Source organism: Tamandua tetradactyla, chromosome 17 (assembly GCF_023851605.1).
Source record: "Tamandua tetradactyla isolate mTamTet1 chromosome 17, mTamTet1.pri, whole genome shotgun sequence".
Lineage (NCBI taxonomy): Eukaryota > Metazoa > Chordata > Mammalia > Pilosa > Myrmecophagidae > Tamandua > Tamandua tetradactyla.
In genome coordinates this window covers 74,661,586-74,668,653 of record NC_135343.1, presented here as the reverse complement: position 1 = coordinate 74,668,653, position 7,068 = coordinate 74,661,586, and positions in this window count along the sequence as shown.

Here is a 7,068-nt window from a genome sequence, read left to right as displayed (position 1 = left end):
TATTCAATCTATCTAGATAGCTCATTTAAACAATCGAAACACAGGGAGCTCAGAATAAAAATGAGGGCCTTTAATCTTATTAGCTTAATGTAATGCCTGGATACATCCCAGGGTATATTAAGCAGGTAATCAAAAAGTATTGGCAAAGTTCCTTGAGGGATGGGAGAGAAAATATGGAACTATTAAACTTTACCACTGGGGAAACCCCAGATACTGTGTAAAACATTAGGGACACCCGGATCAATGGGCCAAGGCCTTGATCTTGGGGCTTACTCTTATGAGGCTTGTGTAGGTGGTAGAGAGGCTTGGCCTATCTATGGGTATGTCTAAGAGTTACTTCTGGAGGACCTCTGTTGTTGCTCAGATGTGCCCTCATGTTCTTTAAACCCAACTCCCTAAGTGAAATCATGGCCCTCCCTGCTATGTGGGACATGATATCCAGGGGTGAAAGTCTCCCTAGCAGCATGGGAGATGACCCCTGGGGATGAGTCTGGCCCTGGCACTGTGGGATCAACAATTCCATCCTGACCAAGAGGGGGAGAAGAAGTATAATTAATAAAATATCAGTGGCTGAGAGAGCTCAAACAGAGTCAAGAGGCTACTCTGGAGGTCACACTTACGCAAACTTTAGTTAGATCTTGCTACCTATCTGTGCTGGTTTGAAGGGAAGTATGCCCCCTAAGAAAAGCCATGTTTTAATATAAATCCCATTTCATAAAGGTAGAATAATCTCTATTCAATACTGTATGTTTGCAACTGTAATGAGATCATTTCCCTGGAGATGTGATTTAGTCAAGAATGGTTGTTAAACTGGATTAGGGGATGACATGTCTCCACCCATTTGAGTGGGTCTTGATTAGTTTCTGAAGTCCTATAAAAGAGGAGAACGATGTAACCATGAGATGCGGAGAGTCCACAAGCCAGCAACCTTTGGAGATGAAGAAGGAAAACGCCTCCCAGGGAGCTTCATGAAGCCAGAAGCCAGGAGAGAAAACTAGCAGATGACGATGCCAGGTTCGCCATGTGCCCTTCCAGCTGAGAGAGAAGCCCTGACTGTGTTCACCATTTGCCTTCTCACTTGAGAGAGAGACCCTGAACTTCATCGGCCTTCTTGAACCAAGGTATCTTTCCCCAGATGCCTTAAATTGGACATTTCTATAGACTTGTTTTAATTGGGACATTTTCTCGGCATTAGAACTGTAAACTAGCAACTCATTAAATTCCCCTTGTTAAAAGCTGTTCCATTTCTGGTATATTGCATTCCGGCAGCTAGCAAACTAGAACACTATCATAATTTGCCAAACCCCAGCCAAAACCTTTCCACCCAATCCTAAAGAACATCTAGGGTGTTATATAAGATTCTACAAAAGTTCCATGGACTAGGTAACTTTTCAGAAACCTACAACCTCCAGATGGGTCCCAGGACCAGAAAAGTGCTGAAACCTAGAGGGGCCAGCCTCTCCAAAACATCAGCTAGTTCCATCTCCCAACCCCTTATTATTGACAGCCCCTTCTAATATGAAAAAGGTAGAATGGGCATAAACCAAATACCCCTAAAAAGTGAGAGAAAGATCAAAGGTGATGGTGGAGTTATACAGAGAAGGTGGGGTTTAACAAATGAATATGATTGCTGAATCATTATATTGATATTTCTTTTAATCTCCAGTACCTCAGAGGAGCCAAGAGTAAAAACCTAAAATCATGACATTGTAACCCATATTAAACTCTGAAATCAGTTCTACACCCATAAAAAAATAGCACTTTGTATGCTGTAAGCCAGAAATCTTCAAACTGGTAGGCCAGGGCATATGAAACCTTCCAAGGGCAGAGGCATGGTTAGTTAAGGGAATCAGCTTTGTTTTTAGAATCATATACCTTTATTTTCATCAGTTATATTGGAAATCACTAGAGAATGCCCTTCGTGCTCCCTGTGCCAACCATGCAGGCTACCACATCAGATGGGACACATTGGCTGGTCACAAATCTCAATGACCCAGTGGCAAATGGACTATATCAGTCTGCTTCCACTCCCAGAGGAGGCAAGTTATGCTTTTACTGCTGAGGATACAGCTACAGGACTTTTGTTAGCTTTCCTGGTGGAGAAGTCTAACCAGAGAGCCACCATCAGATGTTTGGAATGGATGAGCACTCTGTATGGCGTCATCAGAAAACCCCTTTCACTGGGCACACAGCCCAACCCTGGGCCATGGATCAGGACATCATGTGGACGTTCCATTTACCCTATAATAACGCACAGACCTTATTGAAAGAGTGAATGGTTTGTTAAAGGAACAGCTTAAAGATGATAAGAGGTCCTTGCAGCAGTGGACTAAAAGGCTCTATCAGACTTTAGCCCACTTTCATGCAACACCAGGGGCTGCTGCACTCAACCCTGCTGAAATGCTAACAGTGGGACCAATGCAAGCTTTGAGAATTCAAGTTAAAGGCCAGCCGCTTTACAGCCTAAATGGGGAAATTCTAATAACTTGTTGCCTATGCCTCAGACCATATGAAATGGGGAAATCAAGGTCAACTGACCTTAGTGCTGTCCTATGCAGCAGCATTGGTCAGGAGTTTTAAGTCCCTGGGGAATAGGAGTCATCAAAAATATTGTAACAAGACCTCAATTTACTCAGAAAATACCTCTTAAAATCTTTATCACCAATTTGGGGCTTCCTATTTCCATGGTATCTTTATGTTTATGACCATGTGGACCATTTTTATTCCCAGATTAATAAGTGTTCTAATGGTGGAGGACTTTCAAGATTTGCAAGGGGGAAATATCTAGTATTTAAAACTTCCCCACAGGAGAAAAGAGGAAATATCCAACTTCCCCATCTGGGGAATTTCTGATATTCTTGCAAGCAATGGAGACAACCAATAGGCTGAGCCCTCGATCTTGGGGTTTGCCCCTGTGAAACTTATGCCTGCAAAGGAGAAGCTAAATCCACTTATAATTATGCCTAAGAGTCACTCCAGAGAATCTCTTTTGTTGCTCAGATGTGGCCTCTCTCTTTAAGCCAACTCAGCAGGTAAACCCACTGCCCTCCCCCCTAGATGGGACACGACTCTCAGGGGTGTAAATCTCCCTGGCAATGTGGGAGAGGACTCCCAGGATGAGCTGGAGTCAGGGTCATGGAATTGAGGAAGCCTTCTTGACCAAAAGGGGGAAGAGAGAAATTAGACAAAATTAAGTTTCAGTGGCTGAGAGATTTCAGAGTTCAGAGGTCATCCTGCAGGTTATTCTTATGCACTATCTAGATATCCCTTTTTAGATTATGGTGTTTGTGGCTAGAGGAAAGTACCTGAAACTGTTGAACTGTGTCCCAGTAGCCTTTATTCTTGAAGACAATTGTGTAGCGACATAGATTTTACAATGTGACCATGTGATTATGAAAACCTTGTGTCTGATGCCTCTTTTATCCAGGGTACAGACAGATGAGTAAAAAAATATGGATAAAAAATAAATAAATAATAGGGGGGATAAGGGGTAAAAAAAAAGGGTAGATAGAAATGCTAGTGATCAGTGAGAGGGAGGGTTAAGGGTATGGGATGTATGAGTTTTTCTTTTTGTTTCTTTTTCTGGAGTGATGCAAATGTTCCAAAAATGATAATGGTGATGAATATACAACTATGTGATGATATTGTGAGCCACTGATTGTACACCCTGTATGGACCGTATGTGTGCAAAGATTTCTCAATAAAAATATTAAAAAAATAAAATAAAACCTCCCCATAATGTTTCTCTGCCTGGTGCCTGGTTGTCAACCAAAGGAACTCTAGCACGCATATTATTAAATCAGTAGGCGTTATCTCTTATTACTCCCCATAAACATCTCTCTTTTCACCCATAGTGCCCTAGAAACCCTACCTACGGTGGGCTTCAGTGGTAGCTCATGCCCACAACTGGACCCAATGTTGGGTTTGCACAGACTCACCATCTTCAGGCACAACTGGCCTCCCTTGGGCTGTGATCCCTGCGAATTGGGCTTTGTGGAACACCTTGACGACTGGTAGAATACAGTGCATGGGGAAATACCCCTTGTCTAACCGGTGTAATTTCCTTTCTTGGCCATGGCAGCGTCTCTTTGTAGGGTGTTACTCTGTGTGGGACTCCTAATGTTCTGCTGTCTCTTATTCTGTTGTTGTGGAACATGGATGCAGTGTCTGCCCTATTGTCAATGTAGTCTGTGTGGTGGTGGTGGGGGATTGTGGGGATCCTGGGCCTGGGTTTCCTCTCCACATTGAGAACAGGTCACTGCATGTAGCCGCCTACATAAGCTGGACATACAGATTAAACGTCATCCGATCTCTGCAGAGGGGAGAGAATGTACAGATGGCATCGTAAACAAGGCATTGAAACTCCCCTCTGTTCTGGTTTGCTAGCTGCCGGAAGGCAACACACCAGAGACAGATTGGCATTTAATAAAAGGGGATTATTTCATTAGTTCTTCAGAGGAAAGGCAGCTAACTTTCGTCTGAGGTTCTTGCTTACATGGGGAGGCTCAGGGTAATCTCTGCTGGCCTTCTCTCCAGGCCTCTGGGTTCCAACAACTTTCCCCCGGGGTGATTCCTTTCTGCATCTCCAAAGGCCTGGGCTGAGCTGCGAGTGCTGAGATGAGGTATGCAGAGCTGCTTGGGCTGTGCTATGTTGCACTCTCTCATTTAAGCACCAGCCAATTAAGTCAAACATCATTCACTGCAGCAGGCACGCCTCCTAGCCGACTGCAGATGTAATCAGCAACAGATGAGGTTCATGTACCATTGCCTCATGTCTGCAGCAACAGAACTAGGTGCCTTCATCTGGCCAAGTTGACAACTGAATCTAACTACCACACCCTCCCTGATCACTGTTGATTACAAACCCCCAAACCCCTGTGTCAAGCCTCTGCTAAAACTCTGTTGTCACATGCTATGAAAATTTCTTTGTCCTGAGTCTTTAGAGTCTTTATAAGCCGCTGTCTGGCACTTCCCACCCCTTGTGATGCAGACCCTTCATTTTCTACCCCTGGCTGTCACTGTGGAAGATCTCCTGTCTGTAAGCCCTAAAAAGCTCATGCCTAACTCCGTGCCAGGCATATTCTTGGGCCTGAGCTGGGTTGCAACAGTATACTAAGGCACCAAATTGACTTAAAAATTTTTTCTGACTTTTTCCTGACAGAAACCAATTGTGAGTTTGTCTAATTTATTTGACAATGTGAACTGATTTAGTCAATTTGATTCTATGTGGGTTTGAGTATATGCAGTGACACAGTACCATTATTCTCTGGCTTATGTGTTTTTGTGTTTTGGGATCCTCCTCCCCAAAAGCTGTCAGGCTGTCACTCACTGCAATTTAGTTCACCTGACTCCACCTTCCCTTCTATAAGCTTGACTCTTGGGATATGTCACAGGTTTAAGAAAACACCCAACTAGGCTATTAAGAGTTACATGTTAAATAAGAGCATTACCTAAAGCTTTGTTTGAAAGTCTATAAGGTTCTCAATTGAGTATAGGGCTTCGTGTGTTTCTTCTGCTTTCTTGGGGTACTTTTAAGTATATGGCAATAATCTGAGAAGTGGCCAGACCAAGATTTCAATAACTGGGGTTTTATTTGCATTCTTCATCTGACCACAATACTTTGTTTATATAACTTCAACTCAAAATAATGGCAGAAGGTGTTTGGATGTTTCATTATTTTGCTGTCTTTTCTGTTAAATTCATGGAGAAAACATCAATAAAAGAGACCCAGCATTATTGCCCCATCAGAATCCAGGTTTTGGCTTCCAAAGTTGCTTCATACTAGAAGTTTGTTCACAGTCTAGGTGCAAAGAGGCCTTTGGGATAATCAACTCATTCTAACACTTCAGTAAGAAACAAGCAAAAGCAGCTCTGTTCAAATTAGGGCTTGCAGCCAGAGTGGACTTTGTTTCTTAAAGTGGAATTCACAGCAGAAGGTTAAAAGGCCTGAAAAAGCTTCTTGAAGAAAAGAAACCTAGCACTCCAGGATGCCCAGACCATTGAGAGGTGCTGCCTGGCCTGCAAAGAGGTCACTCTGTAGGTCAGCCACAAATTCCTAATCCACCTCTAGTCCTGAGAGAACTCCCTTCTGCAAGTAACAAAGCACTGAACAGCAAAGGGAAAAGTAGTTTTGCCACAAATTGATACTTCATTTAAAAACTACCTTAGAAATACCTGCTCTTCATCAACTGAATACATAGTAACTGGTAACTTGCTACCAATCTCGACTGTAAGCAATTCTTTAATTGTACAATGGCAATTGAAACTATCTTCCAGGATGTGGCCTTAAGAATGTTACCAATAAAAACAATAACAATCGTTACAAGTAATTTACATAATGCCAAAATAGCAACATCCATGATAAAATTATCACAAGACTTTGTCAATACAGACTTAACAATAAGACATTCTGTATTTGCCCATACTGAATCTTGCAACCTCAAAAGCAAACCTTTCAAAGGTTGCAACTTCAAAAGCAAACATGTAAAACCTTGAGGTTCAGAGAAAAGGAAAGAACCTCTCACTTTTAAATGAAACGCAGTTTACAAAGTGCTTTCTAAAACCTGCATTTTTACTGTCAAGGTGGAAGTTTTTCCACTGGTTTACTGAACACTTTTACTTTTCTCCTTTTGCATATTAGCTGTTAAGTTCTTTGCCCTGTATTTCTAATGGGATGTTCAACTTTTCCTTTCTTAAAAAGTGCTTTTCGGTATGTTATGAGAAGAGAGTCCATTATGGAGGCAGGCGTTTTAGGACAGGAAGGGTTTGACTAGATAAAGACGAACGGCATTCATTTATTTTATCATTCAGTAAATATTTGTGGAGCATCTATCCACTTCTTCTATGCCGGGCAATGAGACATTAGGCACAAATGATGCGAAATTAGTGACACACGGTCCCACCCTTATCTGGGTAGTGTCTACTGAGCCTTGGGGACAAAACGAGTTTCAGTTTCAAAACCGTTACTTAGACGGAAAGACATTCAATTTTTTTAAAAGTCAAATCAAACAAGAATCACTTTGACTGCAAAAACAAAATGCAAATGCAATAAATGTCCTGAAATACACC